This window comes from Mirounga angustirostris, unplaced genomic scaffold, assembly GCF_029215605.1.
Source record: "Mirounga angustirostris isolate CCGP_5_RB_7025 unplaced genomic scaffold, mMirAng1.0.hap1 SCAF_16, whole genome shotgun sequence".
Taxonomy (NCBI): Eukaryota; Metazoa; Chordata; class Mammalia; order Carnivora; family Phocidae; genus Mirounga; species Mirounga angustirostris.
The window spans coordinates 29,214,723-29,236,165 of NW_026991724.1; the positions used below are offsets into that span (position 1 = coordinate 29,214,723).

Consider the following 21,443-nt stretch of genomic DNA (forward strand, 5'->3'; position numbering starts at 1 on the left):
GCCTAGTATTGGCCACAGGCACGGCTCTGGAATCAGATCTAGGTGGAATCAGATCTAGATAACCAGATGTGCAGTCTTAGGCAAGCAACTTGGTCTCTTAGTGCCTCAGTTTCCTTACCTGTGAAATGGGAATACAAATAGCACCTGCTCATAGGCTGTGTAGGTTAATTGGAGGACCTGCACGAGATAACAAATGAAAAGCATTTAGTATGGTGCCTGGCAACTAGCCCTCAATGAATGTCAGGTGTTGTTGTTGTTACAACAATAATATACAATGCTGGTACACAGGGTGCTCCGTAGGTAAAGGAGGTGATGGGTCAGCATGTCAACAATCGCCTATTGTCAAATAGCTACAAAGTGCCTGGTGCTGTCTTAGGCTCTGGATCCCTAGTAACGGAAAAAAGAAAAACAGGCCTGGTTCTCCCCCCTCATGAAGCTTTTACTCAGTGAGAGACAGAAAAGAAGCATAAAAACAATAGATAAATAAGATAATTTGGGGTTCCGATAAGAGCCATGAAGATGATATACTAGAATAATTTGATATGAAGAAATTGGGTGTTCTTTGGGTTGGTGAGCAAAGAACTCCCTAACAATCTATGAAGTTAAGACTTATATGACAATGAAGAGCAGAAGAAGACTTTCAAGTCCTTTGCAAAGATGGGGGAGGGAAACAGAATGATGGTGAGCTTTCCAAGATGCAACATTAGCATGTGCAAAGGCCCTGGGGTTACTGGGTTTAAGGGCAAAATAGGCCAGAGGTAAAAGTTGGGTGAAGACCTGATTATCTAGAGCCTGGAAAGCCATTCAAGAAATCTTGTATTTCATTCAGGTTGGAACAGAAATATTTTCCTTGAAGTATTTTAAGCCAGGGAAAGTTGTGACATGACTGTACTTAAGATTCAGAAGGATCACTCTGTCTGCTGTGCAGAGGATATACCACGGGGGTAAGAGCAGAAGCAAGAAGCCCAATCTGGACGCTGTTGCAGGAATCCAGGGGAGATATTGGTGGATTAGACTTGGCTAGTCACTCGAACTCGTGGGTGAGAAGGGGTCTTATGCAGGATGCAGTTTGTAGTTAGAGACGACAGACATGTTGGTGGATTTGATAAAGGGTGCAAGAGGAAGATGGGAGTCAAGAAGGTCCTAAGTTTTCGACGCCAGCAACTGGTGAACAGTGTTCCTGCTTCCTAGGATGGATATAAAGATGGGAGGGGAGCAAGTACACTTGGGGCGTTTTAAGTTGGAGGTATCCATTAGACAATTGTAGAGTAGAGGACGACTGGTGTCTGGGGCCCAGAGGGGAGACCCAGGCTGGGAAGGAAAGTTTCAGATAAAAATATTCTGAAGCTGTGGGATCAGATGACATCACCCAAAGAGAAAGAATAGTTAGAGAAGTGGGATCAAGCTCTTCAACACTTAGGGGCCCGGTCGGGAAATACGTGTGAGAAATGCTGCACACTACGTTCCCCTCGTGGGGATTCCCAATGCACAGCAACACATTAAATGCTCTGATAAGTCCTACATTTAACAACGACGTCTGTTTACGTTGGTTTGACTTAGGATTCTCCAAAGGGATTTGATCATGGAAACCTTTTTATACATAAAACGATTAACATGCCATGGAGCGCCAAGCAGAGGAAGAACTCCAGGCGGGTCTTCAAGGATGAATGGAATCAGGGTGGTTTATGTCTAGGAGAGCGTCAAGTACAGGGGTTGGCAAACTTGTTCCGGAAAGGGCCAGATCATGCAGATTTTAGGCTTTGCAGGCCATATGGTCTCTGTTGCAACCATTCAGCTTTGTCACCGCAGCACAAAAGCGGTCGCAGACAATATGTAAATGAGTGGGCATGGCTGTGTTCCAGGAAAACTGTATTTCCAAAGCCAGGCGGCAGGCCAGATGTGGCCCAGGGGCCACGGTTTGTTGACGTCATCCCCCTATCCAAGATAAGGAGATCGAAAGAAGGCAAAAGGCAGTGAGAGGTGTGATCCATAGAAGAGAAAAGGGCGGAGGGGGTAGGGGGGTGGTCGGAGAGTAAATAGGGAAATGCGCAGCAGCAGGTGTCTGGGGGAGAGTGAGGAGCTGCTCTGGCTGGAGGTGGGCATATCCCTCTCACCTGGGATGGAGGTGGCGGGGGGAGGTCCCGGTATCCTGTTCTGCAGACATGCAGAGAGAGAAGCGGAGGCTCAGAGGTTAGGCAACCTACCGCACTGGGACCCCAGCCCGGATCACCTGACTCTGAATTCGGCCACAGGGACTCTACCACACCGCCAGATCACCTGCCCAGGAGACTGAGAAGACAGTGCAGCTGGACTCCACCTCCCCCCACCCCGCTCTGCCCCTTCAGTGGACCGAACTTGATCCAAGAGGCCGCCTCCACCACCCTCTGTCCGGCGCCCAGACTCAGCACTGGATTTAAATGGCCATCCGTGCCAGGCTGCCAGCCCCCTGCCCCATCAGAGGGGAGATGAAAGGGGAAAGTGCCTCACCGAACAGAGAGGAGTTGTGCATTAACAACAGAGTCAGGTGACACATAGTGTTATTGTCACATTGCTAGATCTGAAAGAAAACACCAGATAAATAAATATCAGTGTTTTCTTGGATCTCTTTTTGCTATCATGGACACCTGACTCTGAATCCGGCCAGTACCTCCGGTGCCCATGATAGCAAAAAGAGATCCAAGAAAACACTGATATTTATTTATCTGGTGTTTTCTTTCAGATCTAGCAATGTGACAATAACACGTGTCACTGTCAGCCCTAGCCCTGCTGGAAACACCTTGAAAACTACGTGGAGGTTCAGAAAATAAACAGCAGTCGCTCTGATTCCGGTGATAAAATACCAGTGTAAGGAGAGCCTCCTGGGACCCATAATCTGGAATTGTCAGGGGATAAGAATTGTCTGTCTTTTTGATAAAAGATGTCAGCTACCCTTCTGGGTTTTAAACAGAAAGAAACACTTCTGATTAGGACGCTGCGTGTTCATCCTGAAGTCGGTTGAAAGAACCCGTGTGTGCAATGAATGGGCTTCACTTGCCCATCAATGTCCTTAAAATTCCCTTATCAGAAGAAAACTCAGGCAAATCAGAGTTACAGAAAGTCCACAACTCTGGAGCGCCTTGTTTTTCTCTGAGCACTTGCTTCATGAAGGCTGAAGTTTCCTGATTACCATTCTGTTCAAAAAGCCTTCAAAGACTGCTCCAGAATTAGTAATTTTTTTTTTTTTTAAGGCTCAGAACTAATTAGCCTCATGAAAGATTGTTTTGTTGTTTGTGGTCTGTGGTTGTTATATGGCTTGTTTTGCCTTGAAAAATGCTACAATTGCTTTTTTCTTCCTCAATTGAAATTCAACAGGGGAAAAAATAGCCCAATTAGGAATCATCAGTGGACTGCCTCACACATAATAAAGCCCTGAATAAATAAATATTTATTGAATGAGTGAATGAGCGAATGAATATTAAACAGGCTCACATCCTGGGACAGGCTAAGGATCCAAACTAGGAACTCAAATAGCCACCAATACCTGTTGATCAAAGCAAGCTAGGAGGCTAGCCAGTCTTATTAATACCAGTGAAATTCAGTTGACATTCAGAACCCTGTGAAAGGTCACGCATTCATTCAACAAACCTCCATGGGCTGTCCATTCTGCTCTAGGCTTTCTGCTGGCCTCTGGGGGTGCAGCAGGGAGGAGGATGCACAGTCCCTGACTAGAGCTCATATTCTAACAAAAGGAAGGTACACAGAACACAAGCACGCAAACTAAGAAAGACTTTTAGGTTTAACAAAGGCCATGATCGAGGTTAACAGGAGGTTAACTTGCTCTAGTTAGGGAGGTCCGGGAGGCCACTTTGAGGAGGTGTCATTTGGTCTGAAGTCTGAGAATGCACCAGGCATATGAAATCGTGGATGTTTGTGGAATATGAAGGAAATGTTCTTCAGAATGCATTAAGCTCCCTGTGGCTGCCATGGCAAGTTACCACCAACTCAGTGGCTTAACATGACGGAAATTTATTCTCTCGAGTTTTTGTTTTTTTTTTTTTAAGATTTCATTTATTTATTTAAGGGAGAGTGAAAGCGAGAGAGACCACAGAGGGAGAGGGAGAAGCAGACTCGCCACTGAGCAGGGATCCCGATGCGGGGCTCGATCCCAGGACCCCGGGATCATGACCTGAGCCGAAGGCAGATGCTTAACCGACTGAGTTACCCAGGTGCCCCTATTCTCTCAAGTTTTGGAGGCCAGAAGTCCAAAATGGGGCAGAGATTAAGGTGTCCGCAGACCTCACTCCCTGCGAGGAGGCTCCAGGGTTGGGGGGGTGGGGAGACGCTGTCCCTGTCTGTCCGGCTCTGGACCCTGCCAGCACTCCTTGTCTTGTGGCCGGACCCCTCCCTCCAATCTCCACCTCTGTCTCCACGTTGACTTCTGTGGGCCTATGTGTGTTTGCGCGCGTGTGTGTGTGTGTGTGTGTTTCTCCCCTCCGAGCCCTCACCAGAAGCAACTTGAATGTCCATAATTCTGCCAACAGTCTAATTAAGACAAGGCATGTTTTCTTTCTCTCCCGTGCCTCAGAATTCTTCCAGCTTTTACCCATTATTCAATTCTAAAGCTGCTTCCACATTCTGAGGTCTTTGTTATAGGAGGACTCCATTTCCTCGTGGCCAGTTAAAAATCTCTTTGGTTAATCAAGGTGTTTGTAGCACAATCTGGCCAGCTCAGAAGCATGTCGTGATGGAACATTCTAGAGGACCTGTGATATATTCTTTTAGCATCGATTTCCTTTTTATAGTAACCATTTTGTTTGGGAATACATCTGCAATGTATTATGTTGTTTGGTATTTTCCGAAACAAATAACACTATTATTTTATCTTTTTTTAAAAGATTTTATTTATTTATGTCAGAGAGAGAGAGAGAGAGCCCAAGTAGGGGCGGCAGGCAGAGGGAAAGGGAGAAGCAGGCTCTCCACTGAGCAGGGAGCCCGATGCAGAGCTCGATCCCAGGACCCTGGGATCATGACCTGAGCCGAAGGCAGACGCTTAACCAACTGAGCCACCCAAGGTGCCCCAAAACTCTATTATTTTATCTTTACTGACGATGGCCCGGAGTCATTAGGATGAACTCCTGTTGAGCCAGGACAGCAAATCTCTACTCTAAAGGCTATGAAGTATGCTCCTGGGGACCCCCACACTAAATGTTCCCAATCTGCTAAGTTTTGTGCCTGAAAGTCGAGGTCTCACAAAATTGCTTAGATAATTGATTCTTTTTCCACTGGGTTTTCTCCTAGGCTCCATGCACCCAGGGTCTTACTCCCATGACCTCCATCCCTGGTGGACATACCCAGCCCTTGCGAGAGGTTCTGCCATGAAGACATGACTTGGGGCCACTGTGATCTTTGCCAAACACAAATGGGTATGTCACTGCCCTGTTTCCACATTCGCCCTCCCCCTCCACCCCCATCTGCATGCTTAAAATCATTCCATATTTTCTCACTGCCTTTATGATGACCAGCCATTTCCATTGGCTTCACGTGGCCATAGGCCCAGGCCAGTGTGGCCCTGGTGACTTCTCCAGTTCTCCAAACCCCCTCCCTTACTCTGTCCTCCAGACATCCCAGCCTCTGCAGCCCCTTATATCTGCCACACTACCACCTGCCACTGGGCCTTTGAACCTACAGTTCCCTCTTCCAGAAGGGTTCTCTTTCCCCATCTCTCCCTTGTCTGCTGAGCTCTTCTCATGCTGCACGTCTCGGCCCCATTGTCTGTTCCCTCTGGAATCTTCTCCTGACTATGCTGACCAGGTCGTTTATCCCTACAGGCTCCCAAAGCCCTGGGTGGCTTCCCTCTGTTGCTCTCATCACAGATGACCAAATCTGCATTTATTTATGCGATAACACAACCCTCTGTCTCCCCCTGGCCGACATCACTCGCTCCCGAGGAACTCTATTTGTTCTCATCACCGCTGTGTCCCCCATATATCACACAGTGGCTGCTATATACTTGGTGAATGAGTGAATGAGTGAATAAATGAGTGACCCGCTGAAGTCCTAGATCACCAACAGCAAATGATGATCTCCAAGAGCACTGCCTTCATCTACTTTAAGAGAAGATAAATCACCTTTCTTTTCGACAGTCTGTACGTTTCCAGGCATAATCAGGCCCCGCCTCCACTCGAGATCAGCCTTCTACAACCCATACCCATCTTTGCTGGCCTGGGCAGGCCCATGTCTGTCATTCTGCAATAAAATGATCTGCTCTTGCCCCCTGAGATGAGCAGGGCACCAGCTCCCAATCCATGGGAGACCCCAGTCCCGGGGGAAAGCAAAACGCTGGGCACCCGCTGACCAGCTTCCTTGTTCCCCAGAAGGGCTTCTAGCTCTCCACGCTGTCTGACAGGGTCTGCCCCTCCAGCCATGCTCCAAAGGCGACACGAGTCAAAGAGGAACCACAGACACTGTCCCTGCTCACCCAGCAGTGGAAAAGCATGCTCGGTGTGGCCACTGGAACTCTGGGAGCAGGTTCCTCCAGCAGCCAAGGAGCATGAGTCGCCTTCCCGGAGTGCTGGGCACAGCCTGATCACACCATCTCCTAACAGCGAAAAGAGCAGGGCTTGACCGCGTGCACAGGACAGTCCGGCTTTGGGGGACCCGGAACGTCCAGGGCTTTGCCCACATCAGCAGGTGTCGGGATGTGAACTCCAGACCATGGGTGTGTCGGTCCCAACACAACGGTGCAAACTTTCTCATTGATTTAACCTCTAGTGCCTTAGTTTCCTTCTCCGGGAAGATGGGCTTTTAAATTTAAAAGCACCTATCTTCTAGGGGTGATGGGGAGGGTAAGTGAGTTGATCTAGGCAAAGTACTTAAAACAGGGTCAGCCACGCCAGTGCGGGTGCTATAAGAGCTATAAATTAGCTATGATTGTTGTTGTTGGCTATTACAGACATTGGTGAGTTGGCATGTTGAAATATCTCTCCCCTTAAGCATCAGAATGGTCATGGCATAAGATGGATTGATTCATCCAGTTCTAGGCTGGGGGACAATCCCGGTACATATCAATTTTCAAACAATGCACTATTTTAAAAAATGTTATTATTTATTTGAGAGAGAGAGAACACAAGCAGGGGAGGAGCAGAGGGAGAGGGAGAAGCAGACTCCCCGCTGAGCAGGGAGCCCGATGCGGGACTCGATCCCAGGACCCTGGGATCATGACCTGAGCCGAAGGCAGACGCTTAACCGACCGAGCCACCCAGGTGCCCCTGCACTATTTTTTAAATATTTTATGGAAATTGGATGGAAAGGAATGTCAACCTCTCTGGTGTGTCACAAGGAAGTTTCAGGGGCGCCTGGGTGGCTCTGTCGGTTGAGCATCAGACTCTTGGTTTCAGCTCAGGTCGTGATCTCAGGATCGCAGGATCGAGCCCGGTGTCTGGCTCTGCGCTCAACATGGAGTCTGTTTAAGACTCTCTCTCCCTCTGCCCCTCACCCCTGCTCACTTGCTCGCTCTCTCTCTCTAAAATAAATATATACATCTTACAAAAAAAAAAAAAACAAAAAAAACAAAAGGCTGTTTTAGACCCTACAGGGCCCAGGGATCCCTTTGAAGAGCCTGGGGGTCCCTGCAGCCCAAAGGCAGGCAGCGGGGAGGGCAATGAACACTGCAGGCTCTGGGACCAACCTCACCCGGGTTCAAGTCCCGATGCTGCCATTTACTATAGCTTCCCTGCACTCTCCCATGGACCTTTGCTCTGTGCGCATTTGGAAAATGGGAATAATACTAGCATGTTTGTCAGCGGGCCGTTGTGATCATTGACTAAAGCATGGAGCCTATGTCCCAACACAGAGTAAGTCCCTGATAAATGTTCGTTTCTGTGTGTTGGGATGGGACACAGTTCAGCGCTGCGAGGCATCTACCTGCGGTGGCTAAAAGCATAGAAGATGTAGGCTGATTTACAGGGTTTTTCAACCCAAACCCCATGCCCTCTTGCTTTTGTGCCAGTCATCTTGCTCATAAAAACCAAGCACCCGGAGAGCACTGGGTGACGGGAGTCAGCTCGCTGTCTGGGTTCCGGGTCAACGGGAGTGGACAGTGCTAGAGCAAGTCACTGCTCGAAGGTCTGGACAAAGCAGCGGCCCTGCTTGGCCCCTGTAGATGGGATGTGTCGTTTTGTTTCCAGTGGGGGGGATGGTGTCCTCTCTCCTTCTGTACTCACAACGAGTTCTAGCCAGACCGTATACCAGCTGCCTGCCCCGGACTGGTCCAGCGGCCATCTATCTTGATGAGAAGCAATTTCATAAATTCAAACAGGGCACGTTTCCTATGCAATTTATTTAGCTTAACAAGTTAATCAGAGTGCACGAGCCCAATTTGTCACCGTGCTGTTTTCTTTCGCTTGCCGCTCTAATTGTATAAATATGCCCAGAGGTTTGATGAAACTTCTAACGCATCAAACCACACATGGCCCACATACAGAGTGCACCGTGGCTACTTCGAAGCAGGGCGTCCCCCTCCTGAAGCTGTCAGTTCCTGCCCATCCGACAGCCTGGCACCATTAGGCGGCTACTCCTTTGGATTCAGCCTGGGATCCCAGAGCCTGGGGCATGGCAGGCGGGCGGCGGGTAAGGCGTGAGGATGCTGCAGAAGGCAGTGGTCCTGTCCCCTCTCCTATCCTCTCTCTCTTTGGGATTATGCAGAAGGGCCAATGGCCAGCCTCAGGGGCTCGAGAGCTCCATCCCTCCGGGGTCCAGGCGTCTTCTGTCAGCGTGTCGTCTGAACCACTTTCAGCGCCTGATTTATGAAGAGGCGGGTGGTGAGGCTGTCCTCCCAGTCCCTGGAAACTGATAATAAATCTGAGACAGGCACCAGAGTAGTGCAGCTCTTGGGGCTGGATGGCCAAGGAAAGGCGGAGGCGGGTAAAGCCAAACGAATGTGTCCGCATTTAGTTCTGGAAGTGTGACTTTGTAAGATTCCCTCTTTATTTGTTTTGAATTCCCGCCTTTCGGATTTCAGCCTTCTGTCTCCTCTGTGTTCCCATTCGCATTTTGACCTATAAATTTAAGTTTAATAAAGGAGGTGTCTAGCGAGGAGATAAAACGTACTACAAGACAGAACACTCCTCTCCCCACCGCGCCCCCCATCTTTCACACATGTTGTCTCAAGCCACAGATGTTTCCTCTGCTTTATCGATGTGCTGAAAAGAAATCCAATATGCCGGGTTTTCAAATTTTCCGCCACAGAAACAAAGACAACAGGAGGGGGAGAGAGGGCGTGCTTCGCCTGGAGCCCCGGCTAGGCTAGGAGGGAAATGAGAAGGGTGGGTGCCTGGGAGAGTGAAGGCAGTGGATCGCTGCTACTCCAGCTCACCCCCTGGCCCAGCTGAACCACATTCAAGTAAGACGTGCTCTGCCCACCTGTCGGGCACGGCGGCCCAGGCTACCCTGATGTCACGTTCCTAATGATCTTCCAGGGCTCCAGTTACGGGCCAGGCTGGGACTGTGCACATGGCCCGGTGGAGAGCTGCCCAGACCCTCTGCCCCGCTGCCTCACTCCCTGGGGATTCCTATCTCCCTGTGAGGTTAACTGCTCATGCCCTTATCCAGGGCCCTCCCGTGCCATGGCCCTTCCCACCACCTCCAGGAAGTCCCCTGGTGACCGAGTCCTCTGCCCACCCCATCCCACCGTCTCAGATGTCACCTAGCCACCAAAACTACTCTAGTAAGGGTTTTAACCTTAATTAACACCCATGGTAGCATCTACTGGAATGCTCACACCCCCAGAAGTCTGAACTGTGTCCCTAGCCACCCGGACCTAAAGTGTGGCCAAGGAGGCTCCCACCCCATTCCAGCCATTCATTACATCATCCTGTTGCCAGACTTGTGTCCCCCCTGCACCCCTCCCTCTCTGGCTACTGCCCCTGCCTGAGTTCATACACACCTCCCTCAAGACCCTGGCATGGGGGGCACCTGAGTGGCTCAGTCAGTTGGAAAAAAAGAAAAAGAAAAAAAAAAGATCCCGGCATGGGCAAATGCTTGTTTGTTTGTTTTTTTGTCAGAGAGAGAGAGAGCACACAAGCAGGGGGAACAGCAGGCAGAGGGAGAAGCAGGACCCCGGGATCACAACCTGAGCCAAAGGCAGGCGCTTAACCGACTGAGCCACCCAGGTGTCCCAAATGGTTGATTTTAATAGATATTTATTTTAATGTGGAATAGAAAATAAATGGCTTTTTTTCCCCCCACTTTAATGGTGATATAAAGCTCTCTTTTGGAACAAATGGGTCTAACTATAGAAGTAAGTCCATTTACAGTTTGAAAAGGTAGATAAGGGAGCCGGGCTACCTAGCGTGCTGATGGGGCAGACTGGCCGAGAGCAAGCACACTCCCGAGTCTGAAACCCAGCTCTGCGGTTTCCTTGCTGTATGACCTTGAGCAAGGTCCTTAACCTCTCTGTCCCTCCCAGGGTTGCAGTGAGGATTAAGCGAGTTACTGCTGCTTCTACACAGCGTGAGGTCCGTACGGTGTTGCTTCATCACCATCGGGGAACTCGGAACCATCAAGGCTGCTCCCTGTGCTTCTGGAATAATGTTTCTAAAAGCTGAACCTGATCATATCACATCCCGACTGAGAACTCTTTCCACTGCCGGGAGGATGGAGTCCGAACTTACCACAGTGGCCCCCAAGGTCTTCCACGGTCTATCTCCAGCTGATTTCTACATCTTCCTCCCCGGCCCTTGGTCATCTGCACTCTCTGCTGCTGCCACGCCAAACCCCTTCTGCGCCCCAAACGCACCTCATCCTCTCGTCATGCCTCCGTGCATTCGTCATGCCGTGCCCTCCGCCAGACCTGCCTTTCCCTCATCTTGTCCATGGAGGGCAAACTCCTCCTCATGTTTCAAGACTCGTTTCAAATATCAGTTCATGCAGGGATCTTCCTTGTACCTGCTCCGCAGCCAGGGTTAGGCTCTCTGAAACAGCAAAAATAAATGAATGAATGAATGAATGAATGAATGAATGAATAAATAAATAAATAAATATAGATTGCCCAAAGTGACTCCATTTAAAATCACAAAGCTAAACTTATTCGAAGTTAAAACATCTATTCTTTTAAAATTATACATGGAATCCCATGTTCATCGTGCAAAAGGGTTTGGTTTCGAGTTTATGTTGAACAATGAAAGGGAAATTATTTCAGATACATTTATCTGATTTTTTTTTTAAAGATTTTAATTTATTTATTTGTCAGAGAGAGAGAAAGCGAGAGACAGAGCACGAGCTGGGGGGGAGGGGGCGGGCTCGATCCCAGGACCCTGAGATCATAACCCGAGCCCTAGACAGACGCTTAACCCACTGAGCCACCCAGGCGCCCCACATTTACTTGATGTTTAACAACTTTTAGGCCACAGTGACAACCGAGTTCATTTTGAGAACTCACCAAGAACAACTTATGTTCTTAGCTATCATTTCCCTATGCTAAGAACCACTGCGTGGTGTGTTGATCCAAGTTTTCTCCCCGTGTTTGACTTACAAAGCAAGCTTATTGCCCATTTTGTGAACACACCAGAGGACTTGATTCATTTTCTCAAGATTCTCTCAGGACCTTGACCCCGAACTCATCCTTTGGCGAAGCACTGAGTGGGTCATCATCCCCATTGCTCTTCCTTTATTCACTGGCCCACTGCCTTAGCTCCACCAGGTTCTCTTCGAGCAGAGGCTTTGAGAACAGCCCTGAGGACTTCCCCAGCATCACCTGCATCAGCTTCGTGAAACCCTGCGTCTTTACAAGACTGGTGATTTCAGATTGCAGTTACTTTGAGCTGTGTTAGCCGTGTGTTTTACGATGTGGACAGCAGAGGATCATGCAGACAGATTTATGCAGGGCATTTGCTTCTCTCCACAGCCCGAGCTTTCGGAGACTTCAAAAATTAATACTTAGTTGGCAAGGACCTTGGTCTCTCTTCTATGTCCAACCATCTCCAGGTTATAACCGGATGTTTATCTTTGGGGGCACACACAAGATGTGCATTCAGTCCTCATGTCCCCCTTTCTGCGTCTGTTCCCCTCACTCCTCTCTTCTTTTCCAAGCTCTGCGCCAGCCTCCCAACACCCTCAGGCAACGACACACACAGCCTTTTCTTCTTGCTCTCATTTTCAAAATACTTGAGGTTGAGAAAGGCAGTTCTCGTAGATAACATCAGGCAGGAATGGCACATATATTTTAATTATTATGCCAAGCCTTATCAATTAATGTGGCTGCTCCCAAGGTCAAGGGTCGGAGACCAAGTACTGCCTCTATGCAAAAGACCGCCATTGTAGACGACCTATGTCTGCCCTGAGCTCAACCCGAGAGTGGTAGGAATGTGTAATGGGATTCTAAACCTAGTCCAACGTGGGTTTTAGACCTGTGGCTCCTCCCCAAGAGTTCTGCATAGCAAGTCCCCTCTCTCGTCCTGTTCAACAGTCTAGAAACCACCCACAGAACCTCTTCTATATGCCAGAGCTTAGCCCAGAGCCCCGAGGAAGGAGCAGCTTAGGCCCCTATAAAGGAGTCTCTCATTGCTGACCGGGGTGGGGATGGGGTAAGGAAGCTTTTTTTCCTCCTTTAGAAATACCCCCAGCCCCAAGATAGTCACCTCTCCAGTCCTGAGGAAGAGTGTGAGCCGCATTTCCCACATTCATCGGCATAGGTCACAGAGCTGATAGAACCAGAGACACCAGAAACGGGTCATCAAAAACAAGTCTCCATTTTGGTAGCTCCTACTCCCTTTCAGTTAAACAATCCATTCGTTCATTCATTCATTTGTTCATTCACTCATTCAGTGAGTCAGACCATCAGTCAACAGTCCTATGACACAGAGGGGCCGAAGTCGGCCAGGTCCACCCTGGGAGCAGGGTGGGCGTGTCAAACAAATCTTTTAGAAGGAGCAATAGTTTTGTGAGGTCATCATTTTTATAATGCCAAATTTGTTTAATTCTTAAATTTTTATTCTGGAGAATTTGAACAAATACAAAGGGTGACAGAATATAATAAACCTCCACATATCCTTCACCCAATCCCATCAATATATTTACTGTTCATTACATAAAGAGCACATGAATACATTCAATTTGTAAAAATTGTTTTCAAAGAGTGCTCGCTTCGGCAGCACATATACTAAAAAATTGTTTTCAAAGAGTCGATATAAAGCTTGAGATCTCCTCCCCCAATCCCATGTCCCTTGCCAGAGGTGACTACTATCATGAGTTTGATGGGTCGTCCTCCTGACCTCTTTCTATAGATACCTCTAGAAATATGTGGTATTGCTTTGGCTTTGTTCTGTGAGTCTGTTTGTTTGTTTTTTAAGTGTTGCATTTATATGATTTATTTTGCAACTGTTTGGATCTTTCTGCACTCTGTTTTTTGTTTTTTTTTTCACCGACAGCAAGTCTTAGAGAGTTTTCCAAGTCTGTATATAGAGTTCCACCCCTCGGTCACCACTGAGAGTTCACGCTAACCAGAGGGGACAGGGACATGAAGTAAACCCCGGGGAGATGATAGCAGTCCCAGTACATTATTATTTTTTTTTTTAAAGATTTTGTTTATTTATTTGAGACAGAGAGAATGAGAAAGAGAGAGCACATGAGGGGGGGAGGGTCAGAGGCAGAAGCAGGCTCCCTGCCAAGCAGGAAGCCCAATGCAGGACTCGATCCAGGGACTCCAGGATCATGACCTGAGCCAAAGGCAGTCACTTAACCAACTGAGCCACCCAGGCGCCCCCAGTACATTATTTAACCATTGCACTGGGATCGACATTTAGGTTGTTTCCAGCTGCCTACTAAACAATGCTGCAATAAACATCTTTGTGCAAAGTATCCTGAGTTCGTGTGTAATCACCTTCCTAGGTGGTAGATATTTACAGGTGGAATTGCTGGGTCAGGGGCGTGCTAGAACTAAAAAATATTCTTTTCCCCACATTACACAATACTGAAATTGTTACACTTGAAAATTTTTTGCAGTCTCATAGGTGAACGGATGTATATGATTTAAATTTTAATTTGCACTTCACCGATAACTGGTAGATCTGAGTTATCTGTTCTTTGGGTTGCTTTTATCTTCTTATATTATTTATATATATATATAATTTAATAAAGATGAGGGTATTTGAGGCGAAGACACATGGCCTGTGGTGGCCACCACCAGGGTTTATTTCATGTCTCCTGTCCCCTCTGGTTACTAGAAATCCTCAGTGAGGCTGAGTGGTCCCACTGGTTGAGCGTTGTGAGCTCTGTGGTTGGAGGTTATAATAGAAACACTGGACATGGGCCCTGACATCCAGGATTGGAGGAGATTCCAGAAAAAAATGAGACTTCTCTGACATCTTTAACCAGGGAAGGCATCTTGGAGGAGAAGCTAGGCAGGCTGTGTTAAGGGTCCAAGACGGTCGAGGGAAGAGCAAGCCGAGAGGCCTTGGCTCCAAAGTGTGGGTTCCCAGCCCTGGCACCTCTCCACCGCTTCGAGGCCCCATGCTGAACAATCAAAGCGACGGACAGCCTACCCCATTAGGGCCCGGCCCGTGGGACCCAGTCATCCCCGGAGAACTGGCATCAGCCCCAGGAGAAGGCACAGCTGCAGAAGAAGCTAATGTTACAGGTAATTTTGGCAATTAAGACTCATGTTCAGTTAAATGGATTTATATCATGTTACTTGGGAGGCCCAGCAATCTGGGGTAGGTCCCAAGTGGAATTAAGCATGGAGAACTCTAAGTTCCAAGCCCAACCCCGCCCCAGGCTTCCTGTCCAAGAGTACCTTTCCTGCTCCCCGTCCAAGAGCTTACAGCAAGAGAAGTCCCTGATGGAGGGGCTCCCTGTCCCACTTCCCTGAATTTCTACACAGAACCTGGCAACACATCAACTATGTGACATCCCCTTTGCATCTTTAAAACAACCTTGTGAGGACCCTCCCCGTTTTTCAGATGGGAAAACTGAGTCTGGGAAAGCTGAAGCCTCTTCTTTAAGGACACTCCTAAGACGACTCAAACTCAGAGATTATGACTGAAGATCTAGAGGTCTCTTCCTCATACCAGTATTTAAAGTTTTTTGTCTTGTTTTATTTTGGTTTTGCTTTATCTGTAGGTCAGCTGTACCACGATCTACTTAATATTTTTCTCTGAGTTAATTCCCTTGTGAAAACTTATATACCTTTCCTCTAGCAGGAATACTCAGGAAATCATAGTTTTGATGGATAAACTACATATGTTTACTTATATGCCCATGTAACTATGGAATAAACAGAAAAACCTCATTTTGTATATTACCCAAAAGTCTCCTATGGATGGCCAGGACTCCGCATTCATGCCTCACCTTGGAAACACTGCCTGAGAGCACACTGCTTCTTTGGGGGACTGTACCCCTCCACCTGGAGGCCAGCCCTCTGCTGGGGGCAGGGGTACGAGGGTGAATAAACTCTGGTGTCAGGCAGACCAAATCCCATCCTCGCTACTTACCATCTTTCTGAACTTGATCAAGCCTCTTAGTCTCTCTGAGTCTCAGTGTCTGTGTCTGTAAAATGGGGCTAATCATAGTACCCTCCTTTTGGGCTGCTGAGATAATTAAATAATGCAGGAGATGAGTGTGACACTTGGCAGCTTCTCATTATGTTCTGTGGTCTCTGGGAAGGAAAGGAAGCAGGGCATGACCTGGTTCCTGCCTGCAAGAGACCAGGGTAGAGTTCAAGTGCCTGATGATCTGCAAGGCCCAGTGTTCATACCTCTGGGCAGAATGCAGAGTCTTCAGAGCTTCTGCTTGGAGCTCAGGCCTCCATTTGGCTACACTTTGAGCTCAATCCAGACAGGAAAAGTAAGGACCTCAGAGCAGCTGGCTGGTCCCCCCTCTCCCTCCCCACCCCACCCCACCCCCCGCCCCACAATCTGGACAGGGCAGGCAAGGCTGGGACATGGGAGTTGGAGGAAAAATTGCTTGGGTTCGCTGCCCTCTCCACTGATCTCACTAAACGATTCAGGGCACATCTATCTGCTTTGAGGGTGGGCTCCACCTGGGATTCCCAGGAAGCTGGAACCTCCGCCTATGCATAGGAGTGGGGGTGTGGACAGAGCCACAGGATGACGTTGTTTGTGGGCCTTGGGCACTTTTACTCTTACAGGCCCCTTCCTTCGTAAAAAAAAAAAAAAAAAAAAAGTTAGAACTTATATTTTACAACCGTGTTGGTATAAAAACAAATCGAATCCTGGCTGGAATCGTTATTTATTTATTACTATCACATTCATCTTCTTCTTCTGATTTTAAAAGAAATTTACATGAAGGGCGCCTGGGTGGCTCAGTTGGTTAAGCGACTGCCTTCGGCTCAGGTCATGATCCTGGAGTCCTGGGATCGAGTCCCACATCGGGCTCCCTGCTCAGCAGGGAGTCTGCTTCTCCCTCTGACCCTCCCCCCTCTCCTGCTCTCTCTCTTTCTCTCTCTCAAATATATAAATAAATAAATCTCAAAAAAAAAAAAAAGAAATTTACATGAAGACCTTCTCATGCACCCCTAGAAGTACTGTGGGCTTAGCCACTGTGCCTACCATACCTGGAGGACAGGCTGTCTCGGGGTGTAGGGGGTCTCAGGGTATAGAGGTGTTCCCTAGTGCAGAGTCCAAAAGGTAAATGCCCATGGAGGAGTTGCTCCCAAATTGACACTCAGGTACTCCAGGGTAAGCCTGAGTTTTCCAAACAGTCTGCAAGGGGCTGTCCTCACTTAGACAGTGGAACCAGACCAGAGGCAAGAGCAAACAGCCCAGGCTGGATCCTAGGGTTCAGATACCAGATTCCAGCTCCTCTCCAAATGTCAAAAGTGGAAAGAGAAACCCAACCAAGGAGAGGAGCTTGATGGGTGCTCCGGCCCTAGGAACCAATGTCTCCCACCCAAGGTCAGTGTGACCCTCAACAGACTCCCACCCGACATGTTCCCATTCCCCACTCCCCAAATACAAGTTCATAGTAGCAGGACAAGCCCTCAGCCTGGCCAGCTCTGTGTAGAATACTTCCCTGATTGTTGGAAGCAGAGCCCTTGGTTGAGAATGGCAAACCAACCCAAGTTGCTTCTGCAAAAGGGGGGATTTGTCACAAGGCTTTAGGATATTTCAGGGAAGCCAAGGGCAGGAAAACACTGCTTCTTCGGAGGAGACTGGAACCAGGAGCTAGAGAACCATCTGGGGGAGGGCTCTCTCTCTTTCGTCTCTGTGTCTGTACACTTCATTCTTTTCCTCGGCAACCTGGTCCGGCGGCAAAATATGGCAGCCCCATGCCTTCCGAGATTTCGAGTTCCCATTCGGGACGCCCTCAGACACCGCAGGGCTGTCTCTTTGCCTTGAATTCCTGATCGCCAGGAAAGAGGAGCTGATGGCTCAGCTTGGGTCAGGGGCCCTTCCAGAAAGGGACTCCTGGGTGCCTGTGTCCTGAGGATTAAAAAGCAATTCTAGGTTCCAAGGAGCTGGGAGGCCAGCTGGGAAGCTCCCTTAGCTTGGGCCACCCAGTTTAATCACATAGTTCATCAGAAGCAGAAGGAACGGAAGTCGAGTTGGGTAGCCAAAATGCACCCAGTCTGCTGGATGAGGCGACCACGGGGGCTGGCAGGCGAGCCATCATCCTGACCCAGCTGTCCTCATTGACATTGCTTACAATCCTTCAACCAGAGTGTGATATTTACCCAACAGCCACCCCTGGGGTCTTGGTCACAAACACACCACCCGGACCAGGCCACAAAGAGCACTAGGGCCGCAGGACTCCCTTTTGTGCCAGGACGCAACCCTCTTTCCAAACTGAGGATGGTTCCCTGACACACACCCCTTCTCCACGGGCCCCGAGGTGAGACTCAGCAAGAGAAAAGCAGATCCAGGCCGGGCGCACCTCGGAGACCGGCGGGAGATGGCAGTCCCCATCCAATAGCTCAGCTCTGGGCAGCGGCTGAGCCTTCAAGCCAAGAAAGCTACGGCCAACATACCAGCATCCCAGACGCTGAGCAGATGAGATTGATCTTCTGCTGTCTCTCCCAGGGAGCATGCCAAGTTCCCCGGACCCAGCCAGTGCTGACATTTAAAGCAAAGTGTGTGTCAACCATATTCAACAATATCCCAGGCTGTGGGTTATTAAGTGCAGGGTGAATTGACCACAGCAATTAAACTGAGATTAGGGAGTGATAAAGCCAGGGTCCCGGGCCGCAAGCCCCGTAACATACGGGGGCCCATTACGAAGTGTGAAAGCCGCGTCAGAAACTCGGCGGCGGGGCCTTCCAGTCCCCCCAGTCCCCCAGCTCCTCACCTTTACTTGACTTTTCTACCTCCGGCCATCTGATGTTCTCCAGAAGACACCGCTCACGCCCGGCATCCGGGAGTGATTGGAGACTGCCAGGTAGGGCCCGGGGAACCAGTCCTCAAAGCAGTGTCAGACGCGTCGTGTCTGGAGGGGCTCGGCCTCCTGCTAGCGCCTTCTCGATTTGAATGATGCACGACGTGGGGTCCACCTGGAACTCCAGGCGCAGGGAGAAGGGTCGTTCTCAGGCCCCCTGGGGGCACCAGGCAGCCTCAGAGCAGCAACTGAGGCTTGCACAGGTAGGGACAGGCCAGGAAAGGCCCAGGGAAGGCCAACCCTCTCTGCCATCGACTGGGCAGAACGTAAAGGCGAGGGGAGGCCATCCTGGCGCTGGACACGCACCACACCCCTTGACATGAGCTGCCCTTTGAGTCACCGGCTTCAGCCCTCTGAGCAACAGGGCCGTGGTCTTGCCAACAGCCCGTTGGCCTGTCCTCCAGGTCCCTGGCTGGCCCCGGACATTTAGATGTTCCCTGGTGTGTGGGTGGGGGAAGGGGTGTCCAGAGGAGCCTCTTCTTCTAGGTCTGGGTCTGAGCCCTGGGCCCTCAGAGAGCCGCCTTTTCCTCTCGAGGATTCCCCGTGGCCAGAGAGAGATGGCTCCAGAGCCTCTTGTCCCAGGAGCCTTGGTGGTTCAAGGCTCCGTGGTTGAGGGCAAAGGATCTCGGAGGCAGACAGACTGCAGCTCGAGTTCTGCGGCTGCCTCTGGCTCACAACGTGACCAGGAGCAAGTGAGTTGCCTCCTGTTTTCTCATGTATAAAATGGCCCAATAACAGGATCTCTGGGTCAACGTGTAGATACATATATGTTTATGTATGTATAACTTACCTGTACATATTCTGGGTTGGGGGAGAATTTAACACATGGAAGGCCCCCTATCTACATTGCTGGTGGTCGTTTCTTATATTTTTCCGGGAGAAATCGCCATTGAATTCTGTCATTACCCCTGACGATCACAGTGAGTTTGTACTCTGGTCTGTCATATCAAATCTTGCCAAGAGGTTCCTTCCAAGGCCAGCGAAACACATGTACTGTTTGCCCTGCATCTACTCCCCAGTAGAGCTTGAGGGGACTGCTGAGTCTGCAGGATGTCAGTGCATCTCAGACTCCTATAAGAACTGGCTTCTAAGGAGTTAGCTGGGAGGACGTCCTGGTGGCAGTGCCGAGGGTGGGGAGAGCGAAAAGCCAGAGGACTTCGCCCCATGCTGTGTCGTCTCTCTGGCCTCGGTGGTTCTCAGAAAGTGCATCTCCCCGTGGCACAAGCTTCTTCCAGATGGGAAGCTACAGGCTGTAGCCTCCACTGGGGGACTCTGGTCCCTGTGTTTGGGAAACCCAGCCTCTGCCCTTTATCGCTGCAGCGCAGAGAGACTGGGCTGATAGCTGTTTCCAGTTGCTCCAAGTCTCCAGGTTAACCTATTGCACCCGCACCCCGGACCCCCTGCTCAGTGCCTCTACTCTTGCTCCAGCTGTAATCAAGTCCCTGCCCTCACTCTCCTCTGTTGAAAACACTTGAGTTTTAGGTGGAATTTAAGAAACAAAACAGAGGAGCCTAGGAGAACGGAGGGGAAAAATAAAATAAGACGAAATCAGAGCGTGAGACAAACCATGAGAGACTCTTAATCACAAGAAACAAACTGAGGGTTGCTGGAGGGGAGGGCGGGGGGGGATGGGGGAACTGGGTGACGGGCATGAAGCAGGGCACGTAATGTGATGAGCACTGGGTGTTACATACAACCCACGAATCACCGACCTCTACGTCTGAAACTAATAATACGCTATGTTGATTAACTGAATTTAAATAATTAAAAAAAAAAGAGAGAGAGAGAAGAAAACACTTGAGTCTGGCTGGACCCTAACCCATCCACACCCCTCTCCAACGTGTCTTTGTTGCATTCAGAGAGGGCAAGGTCCTGGAGAATTTCTCAGGATTTGACTTTTAATGGATAATGTGCCAAAACATACACTCCTGATGGTAAGCCCCGGGGCGGGGGGCTGGGACTGTTAGGTTAACACTTGCATTCCCGCAGCCCAGAAAAGGGCTGACCCGTAGCAGACATGCCCATAAATGGATAAACTAATGATATGAAGGAAGGGTCCACTGCCTTCCAGTGGACCCTTTTGGGGGAGGGGGGTCCATGATCATGGTTGGGTTCACTGAGGGAAGAGTTACACTTCTGTTTCAGCTGGTTGTTTATCACCAGAAATAACGATGATGGTGTTCAGAGGGTTAAAGAGATTTCATCCCAGCTACCAGAAAGGCCAAATTTGCCCCCTGGACCAAGTCAGATGTAGCCCGGTTATTAATGGAGAGCACTCTGTAACCTTAGTCCTAATTGAGCATTCTGCCCTACCCTCATTTTCTTCCTTGCTTTGCTCCTTAAGTGGTGGAGGCAGTCAGGGGGGCTGGAAACCATCTTGTTTTATTTAACATATCCTTATAAATTGCCCAAAGTCCTGTCCGGTTGGAGACAGATCTGAACAAATGAATGCAGTAATAATGTAACCCAGAAATAGTGTGGGTTGGGGAAACGGTTGAACCCAATGCACTGGGCCTAGTTGCAAATGGGTCCCTGAGGTTAAGATGCCACTGGCCAAGCGTTTTGAGCATTTTTGGGTTCTGAGTGGTCAGGAAGGATGAGGAATCTCTGCCCAAAACTGAGTAGGTTCCAAACTATAAAAGCTTTGGGTCAACCATAAAGACATATATATTTGGTGTTCCTGGGAAGCGGGGAGAGGGGGTCTTCAGACTGCCATCTGGCTTCTCAGCAGCCCCCCACCCCCCACCCCCAACCACACTGAAGCTGACTTAGAAGGACTCCAGGCTTTACCTCTACCCTGGATCCCAATTCATCTGCCCCTGGAACTAGCCAGCAAGACCTTGCTCTCACACTGGAAATCTAGCACCCAGGAAATCTTCTGATCAACTAACTCTGACTATAGTGTGAATAGTCTTATATGGGCTCTATGTGTTCACATGTGAATATGAAGGGTGCCTTAAAATCCAAGTCCTTTGGGAAGGATGCTAGACACCATCAATGGAACTGTAATCTGGGAGATTTCTAGAAGGGGGGTCTTCCCACTGATAGTCTACTGACTTACCCTCCAAATTGCCCTTCCT

General features: G+C 49.3%; 1 long non-coding RNA gene across 1 annotated transcript; it reads right to left on the reverse strand.

The window, feature by feature from the left end:
* Nucleotides 1–7,629: 7,629 nt before the first annotated feature.
* LOC123854972 (uncharacterized) lies at nucleotides 7,630–18,558 on the reverse strand. Its single transcript, XR_006793435.3, has 3 exons — nucleotides 18,277–18,558; nucleotides 10,650–10,949; nucleotides 7,630–9,035 (listed from the first exon to the last, which is right to left on the reverse strand). It is a non-coding gene; the product is annotated as an uncharacterized LOC123854972 (long non-coding RNA).
* Nucleotides 18,559–21,443: the final 2,885 nt, after the last annotated feature.